Source organism: Sipha flava, unplaced genomic scaffold (genome assembly GCF_003268045.1).
Source record: "Sipha flava isolate LNK unplaced genomic scaffold, YSA_version1 50249_pilon_pilon, whole genome shotgun sequence".
In the NCBI taxonomy this organism is placed as follows: Eukaryota; Metazoa; Arthropoda; class Insecta; order Hemiptera; family Aphididae; genus Sipha; species Sipha flava.
Genome location: NW_020273379.1, coordinates 2,572 through 20,295, shown reverse-complemented (window position 1 = coordinate 20,295; position 17,724 = coordinate 2,572).

Here is a 17,724-nt window from a genome sequence, read left to right as displayed (position 1 = left end):
TTTTTTTCTCATCAACTTAAACTGTGTGTTCACATAAATACACATTTTGTGTCACCCTAAGTCGAAGTTGTTTTTTTTTGTTTAATATTCAATTTCGGTTTACCGCACCGCGACCGTGCACACACACACCATCACCTGTGTGCCGCGTCATGATATGCTGATGACCTTATACAAAATTGATCGTAAAAGCAAAAGATGGTACATGAGAATATTTTTTCATTTTCTCGATCTCGCTGTGCATAACGCATTTATATTATTTAATTCAAGTGGAGGGAAAAAAATATCACTCAAACATTTTCGTTTAGCCGTGGCCACTGCATTAATTGGTAATAAAAAGCCTTCATCACGTGGAGTGAAAAAACATTAAAATTTTCAAATAATTATAAGCCCAAAGCATTATATGAAAAACGTTTCAATGCCGCTGATCATCTGCCTAATAGAAGTGGATTTAGAAGATGTGCAAATTACAGTTCTAAATCTGAACCTCATCGTAGTAAATGGTCCGGTTCAATATGTGAAGTAGCGTTGTGTCTCAATGAAACCAAAAATTGTTTTAAAGAATATCATACTAAGTAACATTGTTTTTAATAATATAATATAATGTTTTTTTTTTTTTTTTTTTTTTTTTGATTAAAAGATATAAAATATATGTCTAAACAGTATAGTAAAAAATGTAGATATTATTAAAAAGTAGTATCAAATAATTCATAGTAGTTTATATAGGAAACCACCTCAAAATTTGAGCTTTTAAAAGTTCAAAAAAATGTATTCATACATTTTTTTATTTCTAAACGTAATAAAGAATGAAGTTCAAGTTGAATCGCTTTATAATTATTATTTTATATAATTACGTGCTTTAAAAGGTTAAAGAAGAAAATGTTCTTTCTGGTATCGCTGTTGATATAGGTATAGTTGCTAAGACTTGAAAAAATTTCCATATGTTGGGAAACAAAAAAATGTTACAATTGTCAAGCCCTGCAATTGCTGTATTAGGACTCTTCTTTAAGCCACTTTGATTTCCATATTGAAAATTCAGCTTTGTAAACAGTAGGGTCTGTCAATATTTGAGAATAAAACTGTACACAGTCGTTTATTTCTTCACTAGTGGAATATATACATTTACTCGGAATAATTTGTGTTAATGAACTTACTAAAGATTTATGTTTCTGAAATCTATCATAAAGCTGTATTCTTATGTGGTCAAGAAATGGCAAAAATATATTAAGTTTGTAATACTCTTCAGAGCTATTAACGGTAACATTATTACGGTGCGTTTGTCTTTTAGAAATACGAGGAAAATACATTTCTTCTTTATTTATATTCAGCATAATCGCAGCAACAAAAAACGTGCTTGAAAAATGTTTATTACTATTTTCTCTCATTTTGTCCAAAATGAATAACACATTACCTCCATGATTACAGGCTTCAACTATGAGTATATCAGCATTTATTGTCTGTAACTGTTTACACAACATCAACGTATAGGAAAAAATATTTTCAATTATTATGAGAGGTATAATAAATTTAGCGTCTTTAATTATACTCAATAACTGACAAGACTTTTGAGCTGTTTCTTTATTTATTGAAGATTCTAATTTTTCTAAAGCAAAATTAATAACTGGATATAGTTCTTTGAATCGCAAGACACTTTCATGCTTGTAAACCCAGCGTGTCTCAAATAATGCCTTCGTTTATAGTTGTTCTCAATACTTTACTGCGTGGAGCAGAGAAGCGAAAAAATGTTCCGATAGTTTGAATGATGCTAATATACTTTCTTATTGCGGGAAATGAGCTGGAATTTGCCAACGCAAGATTAAGCGAATGGACACTGCAATGTACATAAAGAGCCATGGGAAAGTCTTTTTTTATGTATTCTTGAGCACCATGTAAATAACCACTCATGACAGAGGCACCGTCGCAGTCTTGATCATCTAGAACAGGGGTCGGAAAGTAATCTCTATTGGAGTCCTAAAGATTAAAAAATAATAAATTAATGAGGTCCAGTGAAAAAAAATTTTTTCAAATTTTTATATTTTAAAACAGCAGTATAAAAATAAAAATAATTATTCAGCTATTACATTTAATTTATATTAAAAATTACAATATTAAAAGTATGAAAAAAAATATATTTATTACAGTAAATTATTTAATGCGAAAAATTGCATTTCTTTTCCTTAGCCAGCTTTTTGAAATCGGGAACTCGTGGAGAACAGCTTATGCGCAATGTGTCCTCAAGGTGAGAGTCTGTTAATTTTGTCCGATATTTGTTTTTCAAAAAATTAATTTTTGAAAACTATACCTCACAAATGTATGTCGAACCAAACATCGTAGCCAAGTTGATTGCCAGTTGCTTACAGTTTGAATACTTGTCAATGGTATCTTTAGCCCAGAATTCTTCAGTTGACGCACTTCTGTACTGCTTCAAGGAAACATCTTCCTGTAGGTCTATTATTTCCATTTGGAGTTTTTACTTTGAAAGATTAAATAATTTTTGAGCTACATCAGTCCATTCTCCATCTGGGAGAACATCGTAAGGGGTTTTTAAAAATTGTGATAGTTTTCCTATTTCAGAAAAGTCTTTGAATCTAGCATCGAATTCCTTCATAAAATCTGACAAAAAACTTAAAAATGTTTCGATGTTTATAATTTCAGAATAATTTTTGCATTCAAATATTGAGGGAAAGTGAATGAATTTTTTTTGTTCAATGTCGCCTTTAAATATATTTAGTTTGCGACGGAAAGCAGACACACTTTGTATTAAATTACATATTAATTTCCCTTCTCCTTGTAATTCGACATTAAGCGTATTTAAATAATTCAAAATGTCATTTAAGAAAGCCATTGTAACTATATTTCAATTGTTTTCTAAGAAATCCGAATGCTTCTTTGCTTCTTCAGTATCTGCATTTTTTAGGAATGTTTTTACTTCTTCTATAATGTTCCAAAAACGTTCAACTACTCAACCATTACTGTGTCGTGGACCGGTGGGAGGCACGACGCACAAATTAATAATAATAATAAGGAATAATAAGCACAACGCGGTTGACGAGTTGGTAATGGCCAGTGGGCCGTATATTAATGGGCGTGAGCACTTAAAAATAATAATTATAATAGTGATCAACACGATCGTACGCTGAGTAGTGAACATCGAATAACAAAAAATTATAATAATAACATAACAAGATCACGTTGCATTCTGTGTATGCAGAGGGATGGTGTTAAATCATAGGACGCGAAAGTGGCGATGTGACCATGCGAAGAGTTGACGAACAACAGCCCGTCGTTCCGACGACACTTGCCTTCGGCGATGCCGATGCCCCGCTCTCCCCGTTCCTTAAGGAAGGTGCGGGGTGCGACGCGTCGGTATCGTGATCCGCGAATTATCGGCTGATTAGGAGACTATAAATACGGTCGGCAGCGTCCGTTGTGGTGAACGGTCGTCGCCGGGTCCGCGTCATACTCCCCCGCCAAGCCGTCAGTCGCGGGCGAAGTCCAGCCGCGGTGTGTGTGGTATTTGGTACGCCTTGGTTGCGGAGTTTTCCCTAGACGTCCGAACTATAGAGCTGGGTCATTTGGTAAACTTTTGATTGTATTTTCCTCACCTTGCATTTCCGACCCGTCAGGTGTACGGGTGGTCCGAGTGTTCCAACCAAGGGGCGCGTTCCGGTCCCTCACGGGAAGGTTCACGCTCGGCGGTACTTGGGTACTGCTTAGTATTGGTAGGGGGGGAGTTCGTAGCGGAGTTGTTTAGAACTCCATTTCCGCCTCGAATTCCGTGGCCGTAGGTACGGATGGTCCTTCGTCATAGAGGACTCCGTCCGAGAGTGTGTCCTCGGCCGGTTTAGTCCTCTTTGCGTTGGGTTGGTCGGCGTGGTCGTCAACCTCCATCGCTGTCCCTTGGCAAGGTTCGTGGCGGTCTTGAGATGGGGGTAGCGGTGCGGGCGTCTTCCGAAGGCGGAACTGTTGGCTTCCACCGTCGGTTGCTGCTGCCTTCCGCTCCCTTTGCTCTCGCCTTTTCCTCCTCACGAACTCCTTCCGTCGGGCCTTGTCGCGCTCCTTCTGAGCCCTCCCCTTTGCGACGTTCGGTGTCCTCTCCGTTGCCGGAACCGTCGGTAGAGCTGAGTCCGGTGATGGTGTGATGACGATCCTCGGCGGCTACGGCTCCGATGGTCCCGGTGTTAGTTTTTTTGGTGGTGACGGATATTGTGGGCGAGGTCCTAACCTTTTAGGACAAGCCCTGTCCACTCCGTCGTCTCCGGGTGCTGGTCCACGTTTTTTGCCATCGTTTTGATGGCGAGCGCCGTCTGCCGACCGGCCACCATTTGCCATGGTGAGGTGTCGGTGATTGTTGGCCGTGTACGCTCGACCGGTGTTGTTGGAGCGCGTCGGTCGCTGTTGGCTGGTCCCGCTGTCCGGTTGACTGTGGATGTTGATATCGGAGTGTGGCGTGATGGAGGACCATATTCCAATGCCGCTGTCCTCGGACGGTTTTCGACGGCCGATTTCGGTACACGGCCCGACGACTGCGTTCGTCCCTCGATCAATTTGATTAGTTCGGCCGACCGGTCCTGCTGGCCCCGCTCGTATGACGCTCGCAGGAGTGGATCCGTCAGGAGCTGTGGCATCGTGGCCCTGCGAACTTCTCCGGGCATCAGCTGATGTCTTGTGCATCTGTTCATGGTTTCTAGGGGAAAAAACATTGTTAATTGTTGTGTTTGCGTGCTTAAGGCAGGATTTATGGATTTTCCGGGGTGGTTGCTGGTTGGTTAGGAATACTCCTTTTCCTACCCGCTTTTCCAACCTCACCGAACCCCACCATTTTGGGGCAAATCCAGCGTGGAATCCATGACTCGCTTTTGACAGGTGGTGGGCTTTTTAGTATACTACGTCGCCCTCCGCAAACTTTGTGTGTTCCGGACCGTCTGTCGTCACGCAGTTTCCTAGAACCTTCTTTTCCCTTTCCACCCTTTCCAAAATTATATCTTCGATCGGTATGGTCGTGTTCTGTGACAGGGTCCAATCCCCCGGCCTTTTGCATTCTCTTCCGAGTACCAGCACCGAGGGTGGGTATCCCGTTCTGTCGTTCCTTCTATTCCGAATCGCAAATAAGATTGGTAGTAGTTTGGTGTCCCAAGTACTGTGTTTGTCGTTTGACAGTACTGCGCGCAATCCTTTTTTTAGATCCTGGTTGCGACGCTCGACCGGATTAGCTCGAGGGTGGTATGTTGGTGTCGTCCAACCCTCTGCCCCCCAACGTTCGATCGCGTTTATCATGTCGTTCGATACGAATTGGGGTCCATTGTCGCTGAGACACACGCGGGGATAACCTAAGCGAGAGAAGAATTCGCGTTCGAGCGTTTCTACAATGGTTTTAGTTGTGGCTGTTCCGAGGGGGTACGCCTCGGTCCACCTACTAAAGCAGTCGGTGGCCACCAGTATGTAGGACTTTCCCTTACTTGTACGTGGGTAGGGGCCCATAAGGTCGATACTGATGACTTCCCAGGGTTGTCGGGGTTTTCTGCTGGTCATAGGGTCGTCCGGACGGGAGTTGAGAGGTTTCGTGCACGCACAAATGTGGCACGATTCCACGTACAATCTCACGTCGTTCTTCAGTCTCTTCCAGTAGAAACGTTGCCGGACGGCCCGGTACGTTTCTTTCCAACCCGGGTGGCTGGCCAATATATGGTCATGATACCTCCAAATCACATGTTGTGATTTGGCCGGTGATATTACGACCGGCGAGTGGTCCCCCACATTTACCCAGAGGAGGCCGCTAGATATTATGTGTTGGTCGGTACCTGTTTTGGGGTTCCTGGTATTTTGTGCGGGGTTGTCCGACTGCATATTTTTTATTATGTTTTGCGTTTGGGGGTCTTCGTATTGCCAAGACGCAAGTAGTGAGTTTGAGAATGGTTCGTCTTTGGGACAAGTGTCCAATTCTGTGGTGGCAAAAAGGTTGTCAGCTTGGGTGGTAGTAGTGTTGGTGGGTGGTGTAGTTGGTGCCCCTACTAACCTGTCCTCGAGGCTGTCCTCATCTACTGGGGGCCCTCGGGCTGGATTACGCGATAATATGTCTGGTCCCTCGTTTTGTACTCCGGGACATGTATCGTTTCGAAGTCTAAATTCGCAAGTTGGAGTGCCCACCTGGTAAGTTTAGAATTTTTATTCTTCGCCCTGTGTAGCCAAGTTAACACTGCGTTGTCCGTAAATAGCTCAAACCGGCGTGCTTCGAGGTATGGTCTGAACTTGTCCGTTGCCCAGATTATGGCTAAGCACTCGCGTTCTACGGCAGCGTACCTTTTTTGCGTTTCCGAGAACTTTTTGCTCACGTAGGCGATTATCCGTCTTTCCTCCGGTCTGTCACTCCTTTGGAAAAGAACGGCACCGGATCCTAACTCGCTCGCATCAGTTTGAAGGCAAAAAGGTTTTCCATAATCTGGTGGGGATAGTTTCGGAGAGTCGTAAAGGGCGGATTTGATCTTTTCAAATGCCAGCTCTTCGACTTCCGTCCAACGCCACTTAGCTCCGTGTTTGAGTCGGTCGGTTAAGGGTGCAATGGTGTCCGAGTAGTCGTCAACGAACTGGCTGTACCAATTGCATGTTCCTAAGAACCTACGCAGGTCTTAAACCTTCTGGGGACGCGGGAAATTTTTTTTGCCCTCTAACTTCTCTGGCTGTTTGTTGATCCCCTCGGCGTCCACAAGATGCCCCAGAAATGATATTTCGGTGGTCCCTATTCTACACTTTTTGGTGTGGCAGGTTAGTCCGAATCTGTGTAGGCGTTCAAGAACTTTGTCCAGGTGGTATTGGTGTTCGTCCGAGATCTTTGAAAATATAACTATGTCATCTAAATAGACCTGAACGAACTCGTCCAGAAACCCACGCAGTACCTCATTCATGAGCCGTACGAAAGTCATGGGGCTATTCTTGAGGCTGAATGGTAGGACCCTAAATTGAAATAAGCCTCTGCGGGTTCTGAATGCCGTGTATTTTTGTGCATTTGGTTTAAGTGGTACCTGCCAGTATCCAGACTTAAGGTCCAGTACACTAAATACTTTTGCCCCCCTCATTTGCCGTATCAACCTATTCAGGTCGGGCATCGGGTACGCGTCGGATTCAGTCGCGTTATTGAGCCTCCGATAGTCGACGCAGAGTCGGTGCGTTCCATCCTTTTTTTTTGCCAGGACCACGGGTGCGGCCCACGGGGAGATGCTCGGTTCAACTAGGCCCTGTGACTCCATATCCCTAACCATGTCGTCAATAATTGTTTGCTTCGCTGCGGGGTACGGGTATGGTTTAAGCATGATAGAAGCGTTATTTTTAAGGAGGATTTCATGTTCCAGCAATTTGGTTCGGCCGATCTGGTCGCTAAAAACGTCCGCGTATCTATTAAGGATACCGGTTAAGTTTGCGCGCGTTTCCGGATCGCCTAGTATTTCCAGTTGTGAAAGGTCGGGGGCGGTATTGGTGGGTGTTGTGGTGTGCCCTTTCCAACACGCTGTGGTCCTCCTCCTAGCTCCCAAGTGGATCGTGCACGCGGCATAGTCCCAGGAGACCTCATTCTGAACGAGGAAGTCGTGTCCTAGTAGTACTTCGCAGTACAGATCTTCCAGAATAGATGCTGTGAATTCTATTTCAAGATCTCCTATTCGGGTTGCAAAGGCTGCGGTACCAATTGTTGACTTGGTGTGTCCGTCGGCCAATCGCACTGTTGTGGGTAGTCCGTTTATGAGTGTTCCAAATTTTTTTGCAATGATCGGGCTTACATAGGATTTTTGTGCCTGTGAATCTAACATCGCTGTTACGAAGCCTGACCGAAATTCGAGTTCCACTGCGGGGGTTGGGATTTTGTTTGGGCGTGTTCGTGTAGCGTCTGTAGATACGGGGCGCTCGTGTGGACGGGGCAACTGGTTCTCAACCGCGATTTCGGGTCCGGAGATAACGTTGTGAATCGCCATTATCAGGACGTCCGAATCGGTTGTCTCAGTGTCCTGAGCGTTTTCCGTTGATGCAGGCGTGTGTGAGTTGACCGTGGTGCTTTGGGCGACCACCGGTGATTGTGTGGTGTCCGCGGTGCTTTGGGCAGCCGTGGGTGTGTATGTTTGGTGTGTATGGGTGGAGGATATTTTCGAGGACAACCGTCTGGTAGCCATACGTCCAGTCGTCGATTTGGTCGACATCTGATATGGTTTTCCATGATGGTGTCCGTTGGCAATATCCCCGTTATTTTTGCCGACATTTAAATTTGGTACCTCTGTGTTATGGGTGGGTTGGGTGGAGTTGGCAAAGTGGACTACTGCCTTTGGACTCCCCCGCCGTTTCCCGAGTGGGTGGGGCGATGAGGGCACCCGCTATTCCAGTGGCCCTCTCCACAGTACCTATATGGCCCCGGGGGCGATGATCCCTCCGTGTAGCCGCGCGTGGTCCGGGTTAGCCTCTGTGGGCGTATGTCCCCCCTCCCTTGTGGTTGTGGGGGTTTCGGTTGGATTCGGGTGTCGCACGTGTTCGTGTAGGGATCCAGGACGCCGGCGATTCGCCGTAATTCGGCGAACGTCACTGGGCGCTGCAGCCGAACATGAATTCGGAATTCGAGTCCGGTGATTATGCCTACTAGTCGGGATTCCGTCAGCGAGGTATTAATCCGGCGCGCGAGTTTTTGCTTTGACAACACGAATTCCGATAGTGATTCTGCGGTGGTCTGTCGTGTAGAAAGGATTTCCGCGCGCAGCTGTGCCTGAATTTCGGGGTTGTGGAAACTTTCCAACAGTTCCGTCCGAAATTCGGTCCAGGTGAAGTCTAGGACCTTGATAGAGATCCACCAAATTCCGGCTGCACCCTGGAGTTGCGGCTTGACAGCTTTAGTCCAGCCCGATGGGTGTATGCGCGCTTGAGTTAATATCGATTCTACATTCTCCAAAAACCTTATCGGGTCTTCGGCTTTAAGGCCGTAGAATTCCGGAAGTGAGGCTCGTGCGGCGCGTAGGTCCTCGAATGGAATTAGAACTGATTGTTCGTTTACGCGTGATGTGGGGGTGGGTAGACGATATGCGTCGTATGTGTCTGCGAAGTGTACAGATCGTTCGTTTTGCGGTTCGCGGTCGGTGTGGGTAATTCGCGAGGTTTCATACCATGGGTTTAGTCCCGACGAATGTCCATGACTTCAGGTCTTGTTTGCCGGACCGGTTGTTCCGGTGAGAACGTCGTTTGTAGGGGTCCCTGTCTCGTGCTGTGTAGTTGGGGGTGGTACATTGGGACTGTTGAGTGTGGTGTATCTAGTCTGTCCTGACCTATTTCCGACTCCCTCCACTGCTGTTGGGCCACATTGGTCGGTAGCGGTGACCGGTGTACGCGGTCCGACATACCCAGTTCAATACGTCGCATGCATTCCGTCAAACGACGTTGGTCGTCGCCAAGGCGGGTTATGAACGACTCGAGTATGGATAAGCGGTCTCCGAATGGTTCGGTTCGGTCCGGGCTACGATTTGCGGGAAGACGGAGCGCGGTTAGTTGTTCATACTGACATAGTTGGTCATTCTGACCAGAGTGACTAAACTACGTATACCTAATAATTTCTAATTTGTAAGTGATTATTGATAAATTAATAAATTTCCTTTTTTTCATAATTTGTTGTTTCCATATTTTTAGCACATATTTAGCGATAATTAACTTAAGTAACTACCTATAATAATTTTAAATTTGTAAGCGATTAATTAATAAATTTCCTTTTTTTTTTTCATATTTTGTTGTTTTTATTGCATATTTTTAACGCATATTTAGCGATAGTTAAGGCCATATTATAGCGCATATTTAAGCAATTTTAAGTGCTATAAAATCCCAACCCTGCTCATTAATAATGTTCATCTGTCAATCACTATATTCACACACTCAATATATTTAATTTTTTTTAACCTCTCTTTTTTTTAACTCGTAACTCAATAATCATCAGTTTATCTCATTTAATTCAATATTTCTCAATAAATTCAATTATTCTCTATACTCTTATTTAATTCAGTATTTCTCAATAAAATTTAATAATCTCTTTTTAATTCACTAATTCTCATAAAATTCAATAATACTTCTTTATTCTCAATAACTCACAATAATTCTCTTATATATATTTTTTTTACTCTTATAATTCTCGATAATACTCAATATATTTCATTTAATACACAAGGCGGAGTGTGACGATCCAGTTTAATAATTCTCTCAAAATTCTCTTTTAATATTTTAATACACAAGGCGGAGTGTGACGATCTAATTTAATAATTCCCCAAAAAAAATTTATCAAAAGAAAACTATTTACTTTTAAAATAATTTACAACAGACTACAATCTGAGGGAGTTGATTCAAACCCATACACATTTACAAAAATAATTCTTAATCTACTTACAATATTGTGCTGTTCATTTTGAAGTTGGTGGTCTGCAATGTTGAGTTCTTTTCCTTCGAGTGTTGTGGAAGTGATCAGTTCCCACGTGTTCAAATGAATCGTACAATATTGTTGATAAATGAAATGGATATTTATTTAAGTTAAGGGACTCACAATAACATAGATAAGTTTAAAAAATGTACGGAGTGGAGATTCCTTGTGCACACCTATATGCGTCAGAGGGCTTGGAGCGATAAACTCGTAAGTCTTAACGGTCAGGCAATGTACATACGAACAGAGTCCGTGGAATCTCCAATGGTGATGTGTGGGTGACTTGAGCTGTGGAATCTAACTGGTCTCTTGTCTCTCGCCCTTCGATATTTATGCTGGTCCTGTGACTGCAAGGACACTGCTGTTTGGTATGAAATTGTCCCGGACGTCACGTACATCCTGTGGCCATCGGATTTCTACATTTGATAATTAGCCATTTGTACGCGCCCTGGGCTGCATCATGAAAATGTGATGTTGCACTCTTGAATTATTATTTTGGGAACGAAATTTTATTGGAGTAGGTTATTGTGTTAATAGTTGTATTTACATTTTAAAAACGTACTTAATTTCTAAGGACATTTCCTTATACAAACGTGACGATTTCTCTTTAACATTTATTATGTGAAGGTGGACACGTACACAATATTTACGTGTCTTATAACACCTGCTACAAGTGCCGGAAGTGAACGTGCCTTTAGTACTTCTAGACGAGTAATCGAAGAAAGGAGGACATGCTTAAAGGGGAATACAGTAGAGTCAATTTTGTTTTTAAATGATTATTATAAAAAATAAATGTAAATACAATATTATATAAGTAATAAGTATAATAAATAATATTTACAAATGTACAAACTACAAATTATTATTATTTTATGACTTTTGTATACTGTATATAATATAATATAATACATATACATATACTATATAGTATATATTTGTATTTACTAAATAATAAATGTTGAAAAGTTGAAATCTTTATAAATAATTTTTATATATGAGGGCCTTCACCGAGCCTGGTTGGGCTGGGCTTTCACTTTACCGGGCTAAGCTTTCACTGGGTCGGACTGGGCTTTCAATGGGCCGGACTGGGCTGGGAATTGTATTAGAATGTTCAGGACTGGGTGGGCTTCATTATATAATTTTAACTTTGGGAGGGCTTGGGTTTCATAAATTAAAATAGTAGAGAGCTCTAATGGGCCGGGTTTTTCATATCAGATATGGACCGGGTTGGGCTTGAAAAAATAGGCCCATGCAGTGCTCTAATAGGCACGGTCGGCGACAGACGTTTCGATAACGGCTGCCGCACAGGTCCGCGTCACGAGATGTAGAGAAAATTAATGGCATAATAAAGTGTTTGTGTTCTTCATAATTTCGTTAAAAAACTAGAAGATATACAATACCGTACTTCACAACATGACGAAACTGTCACAGATGATGTCGGAGTTTTACCTTTACAAAACGATAATATGCCAAACATCGAAATAAATATTTGATCTTCCGCAAATGATATAAAAAATTATTTAGCAGCCTACTTTATTACTTCTCAAGCATCTCTATCTTGGCAGTGGAAATATTGTATTCCTAATAATATATTTTATCGATGATTTAAAATGTTTTACATTACATACATGGAAAATGTAGAAGTAAAATAAATTGTTTTCGTTTTATATTTTAAATATAGAATAAGTACAGTACAATGCAACAGTTCTTATCGTTCGTACGTACCAAATATGAATAATTATAAAACAATGTGGGAAATTCACAAATGTTATGTTGAAATACGATTATTTTATAATAGTACATAATAGTATATTGTATTTAATTTATAACTTGGAAGAAAATAAATACGCGTTTAAATTATTAAAAAGAATATTTAAAAAAATTAATAATATATAATTAACTTATTGAACTAAAAATTAAATTTACAGATAAACCCGATATAAACATTAAATATATTAAATATTTATTTATATATTAAATGTATTAATAATTATATAATAATTAAATTTATAAGTTTAGCTGTAGTTTAGTATAGTTAGCTGTCCCAACACGGCGTTGCCCGCGTATTAGTTGGTTTTTTAGCATTTTCGTAGGCCATGTATTAGTGTTATTATGTATGAGAAAATTTAAAAGTAATAGGTAAAGTATCTAAAAGTTGAAATTAAGTACAAACCAAAATATATATTTTCTGAATTTACATTTTATTCATCTTATATTAAATTATTGTTTGTAATTAGTGACCTACTTACAAAAAATACTATATACATTAAAAACATACAAAAATAAATTAAATTATTAAAACTAAAAATTATCTAAGTACTACTTTGTGTACAACATTCCTGGTTAACCTGTCTTTCGCTAACACGAAGAGATTTGATGGTTTCCTACACGTGAGCAGGCAACATATAGCTGTCCATGTGAGAAACATGTGCCACAACTGCCCATAAAATAAATTTGGAGAAACTTTGGATCATCATTAGGCATTGGCATTAATGACCCAATCTTGTGGTACACTTGGCCTTGGATATTGAACGTAGTTACAAAATTATTTCCATCAGATGTGAGGTCGCAAATTTTAGTTGCGCCAAAGGACGTCATTTGGAAGCAAGAATTGAATTTGCGTGTCTTACGTAAAAATAATTTCGAATCGTCTGATTCGCCAGCAAGAAATGATTTTAAAGGTTCCAGTGGAATAGGAAGAGGTGCCAGTACAACTTTTCCAGATGCACAACACATACCAATCGTTTCATTGCGGAATTTTAACGCTTGACAATATTGGCATATTTTATCCATTGCACCAATTATAATTTTAGTATGTGCAGAGTAATTGATATCTGGTGCATATTCGAACGCAAGGCGAACGAATGATGCACGTGTTAATGCCAGTTGGTTTGTTGTCGCTCTCTGTCAAGTTCTCTAAATGTGGCTATGTGCCGTTCTCGCGCCGATCTTGTTCTCAATATATTTTGTCGTAGACGTTCATCACGCTGTTCTCGAGACTCTTGTCTGCGAATTTCTGCTGTTCTGATTTGTTGAGCTGCGTTTCTTGCTGCAATTTGTTCTTCCGATTCATGATCTCTATTAGCACGCATACGTCGTGCATTTTTACTATACTGATTGTGTAGGTTAGATTTCCGCGGCATTATACTAAATTTAAAAAAAAAATAAAGAATATTCAATACTGAACACTGCACAATAATAACACAATACCAAGTATTTATGGTTAGTGTGTAGGTAAAGTAAAATACGAAAACACTAAACCGGTACAAATTAAACTGTATAAATAAAAATAACAAACAAAACTCGAGACGGCGCGATTAACTTCAAGCCAAACCAAAATATGAGAATGAGGCAAACCTAGCTTTTGCCACTCAATAGAATACAGCCAGCAACGTGTGTTACCAAAAACTGAATATTTTACGATTAAATTAATTAAAGATTTTAACTTTTGTTTAAACACACGTGTAACGATATCGTGACGATGTATTGATTGTTGGCCTGGTAATAACAAACTTTTTATTTCTTCCCAATTTGGATTACACGTAAATGTAACAAACAAATCAGGTCGACCGTAATGACGTACATAAGTCATCGCATCTTGAATGTATTCCTGCATGCTCCGTGGACTGCTGATGTAGCTTGAAGGTAAAATACATGCAGTTCCGATGTCATTGGCGTTTAAATTTTCATCGATGTTTCCGGTGATAGAAATACACCGAAATACACCATGCAATTATACACATTTATTAAAAAGTTAATTAAAATATTTAAAATATTAAAAAATTTGAAAAAAAACTATCCTATATTTTAAGTTGGACCAAATTACACACGGTGTAAAAAATTTCATCAAATTCGGTCCAGTAGTTTCGGAGATTATCGCGAACATACATCGTGACACGAAATTTTTATATATATAGATTAAATTTATAAGTTTTAATAATATAATAATATATATATATATATAATTATATAATTATTATCAATTATATTACATTTAATTTTTTTTTACCTGGCAAGTTCATTTCCTTCCCAATTTCCATCCAGCCCTTCTCCGCAACATTTTTACGGGAAATATTGAGGCAAAGTGTAATTATAAAGTTCTGGCCTTTTTTCAATTTCACCCACAAACTTGATGTTAAAAGCGTGTTCGGCCATTGTTGTTTAAATTCAAAAAGTTCAAAATTCAAAAATTTTTGTTTAAATTCAAAAAGAAAAACACTAGAAAACACTTGTAATATTCGGGAGACGCAGACGACGGGCGACCTTCCTTGCAAGTCGCGCGAAACTGGTAGAATACGCGTCGCTTGGAAGTAGCGTCGTTTGTGCCTTTCCAGTACTAAATATAGGAAGTGATTTACAAGATACTCGAGTATCTGTCGCGTCGCTTGGAAGTTGCCTCGGGTGAAGAAGGCCTTATGTGTCATCACTAGTTTGAAATATGATAATTAAGGAATAATTTACAAAGAAATATTTATAACCAATAACACTTTATTTTTATTGAAACTTAGTTATTTAAAATATCAAATGTATAACAAATTTCAACCTAAAATAAATTCTATTCTACAAAAACAAAAAAATTAATACCATGTAATGAAAAAAAAAAATAAACTAATATATATAAAAAGGAACAAGAGTATTTCTTTAAAAATAATAACAATTACATTTTATGTTTTTAAATTATTATAATGAAAACAAAAAAAATTAAATCTTGTAGAAATTTACTTTAAATAAATTCTATTCTACGAAAACAAATAATTAATACTTTGTATTGCAATAAAAAAAAAAAAAAAATGCAACATAAACGCTTTTTTAAATTATTATCTATTGATTTATATCAAGAATAATTTCGTCAATTAAATCCTCATTGTGAGATCCTTTGTTGTGTTTTGTTACGTGCTGACATATTTTGTTTCATTTTTTGACTATTTAAGAGACCTTTTTGATATAAACAGTATGGTTGGTCTTGAGTGATATTGGTTGTCTTAATAATATATTTTTGTGGTTTGATGTTTCTAATATTTAAGTGTTGTGATGCATTATGAGCTGTTTCTTGAGCAGTAAAAGTATTTATAGGTACAGTCTTTGTACACTTCACTATGGCATCTTCCCTTAACTTTCCCATTCGACCATAAAACATTATATCTGATATCAATTTTCAGCTGTAAACCTTTGATGTTATTCGATTTTTTTAAATTGGATAGATATGTTTTTTCCTAGCACGGTATATTTATCTTCTTCTACTTGTGGACTAGCAAGGTGTTCGTGAGCTAGGTTAAGCAACTGTTATTTTTTTTAATTTTATGGCATTAATTTTACTAACTTTACGATAATTAGGAGAAGTATGAATGATGAATGATTCTTTTTTGTTTAAAACTCAGATGATGATTTCGAACAGAAACTTGAATTACTAATAGTAATTTCATGTACTACTGGTGTTTCTGATATATCTTTTGTATGGTTATCTGGTGAATTAAATATGGTAGATAGCATTTCATTTTCATGATCACTTACATCATTCTGAAAAAAAAATTTATAACTTAATTATAAATAGTACATATGAGTTAATTTATTGCTACAGGTACCCTCTAATGAACAAAAGTGGAAACAAGTTTCAGATGGCTTCGATAAACTATGGCAATTTAAAAACCATCTAGGAGCAATGATGGCAAACACATCATCATAAAGAAACCACCCAATAGTGGATCATACTTCTGCAATTTCAACGGGACATTCAGTTTAGTATTATTTGCCGTAGTAAATGCTCACTACGAGTTCATATATATTCATATGGGCACAAATGGTCGCGTATCAGATGGAGGAATATGGAAAGAAACAGGACTTTGCAAGAATTATTATCAAATTCATTGAATATACCAAATCCTGTTAATATTCCCGAGATTAGAAGCATGCCTTATGTTTTTATTGGAGATGAAGCATTTTTATTAATGAAAAATCTAATAAAACCGTATTCTCAAAGAAAAATAACTGTAGAAGAGAAGATTTTTAATTATCGTTTATGTAGGGCTAGAAGTGTAGTCGAAAATGCTTTTGGCATATTGGCCACAAGATTCAGATTATTTTTAAAACCTATAAGCATTGACATTGACAAAATCGATACTGTTGTTCTTGCCTATTGTGTACTACATAATTTTTTAGGTTCAGTGTTCAAAAAAAAAATTATGTGACAGAATCGTATGTAGATCATGAAAATACACTTGACGGTACTATTGTACCAAGTGAGTGACGCCAAGTTGGAGAGCTATAAAATATTGGAAGTTTAAGATCACCCAATTTTATTACTTCAGCTAAAGCAGTTAGGGATATCGCAAATATTACAATACTATTGGAAGTATACCATTCCAAGTAAGAATGATTTCATAAATACATTAAAATGTAAATTTTCTTTTTTGACAAACAAATATTGTACATATTAAAATTAAAACTTACGTTATTATTTTGTGATTCGTTTCTATATTAATTGTAACATACGATTTTTTTTTTTTTTTTTTTGGTTGTAATAATAAAAAATCTAGCCATTACACTTACACTAATGTTTTCATCTTCAACATAAACATAATTTGTTTTCCCTTTTCTTCCTGTCTCACATTGAGCAGTAAAAGACAGCAACTCATAATACCACAATGTAGATTCATAAATATTGTCTGTTCCAGATCCTGTGTGTATTGAATTTTCTACCTAACAATTGGTGAAATTAAAATATGTATAAAAATTAATTCATCAATTAATTGAAGTTAACTAAGAAATATTGATTATCTTGCTTAATACAAGTTTTTATAAATATATAAAAAAAAATATATTGTTTGGTATAATTACTCTTTAAAATTAAAATTTCTCAACATAATTATTAATACTAATATAAAATTTTCAATAAAGATCTATCAATATATGGCCATAGATAATTTTCAAGTTATCTGTGATATGACACTGACAAAAAAGGAAATAGATCTTACTTTTTTTAACTCTTTTCTGAATGCTTTACGCATATTGTTAATTTTATTCTTCAGAAAGTCAATAGTTGCTTGAGAATATATTTATTTCAATTTAGTGAGTAATATATCATAGCTTGTGTTTCTTTTTATTTTATTTGAGTACTCTTCACTTCTTACGTACCAAAGGCACGAATAATTTCTGTAAAGCTCTATAAAATATTCCAAAAACGATTTATTCGTATGCATTATTAATAAATAACAATAAATATAATAACAAAATGTCGGTAACTATAAACAATACAAAATACAAATTTGAAATATTTAAAACGCATAACGGTGTTATAGGCTATTATC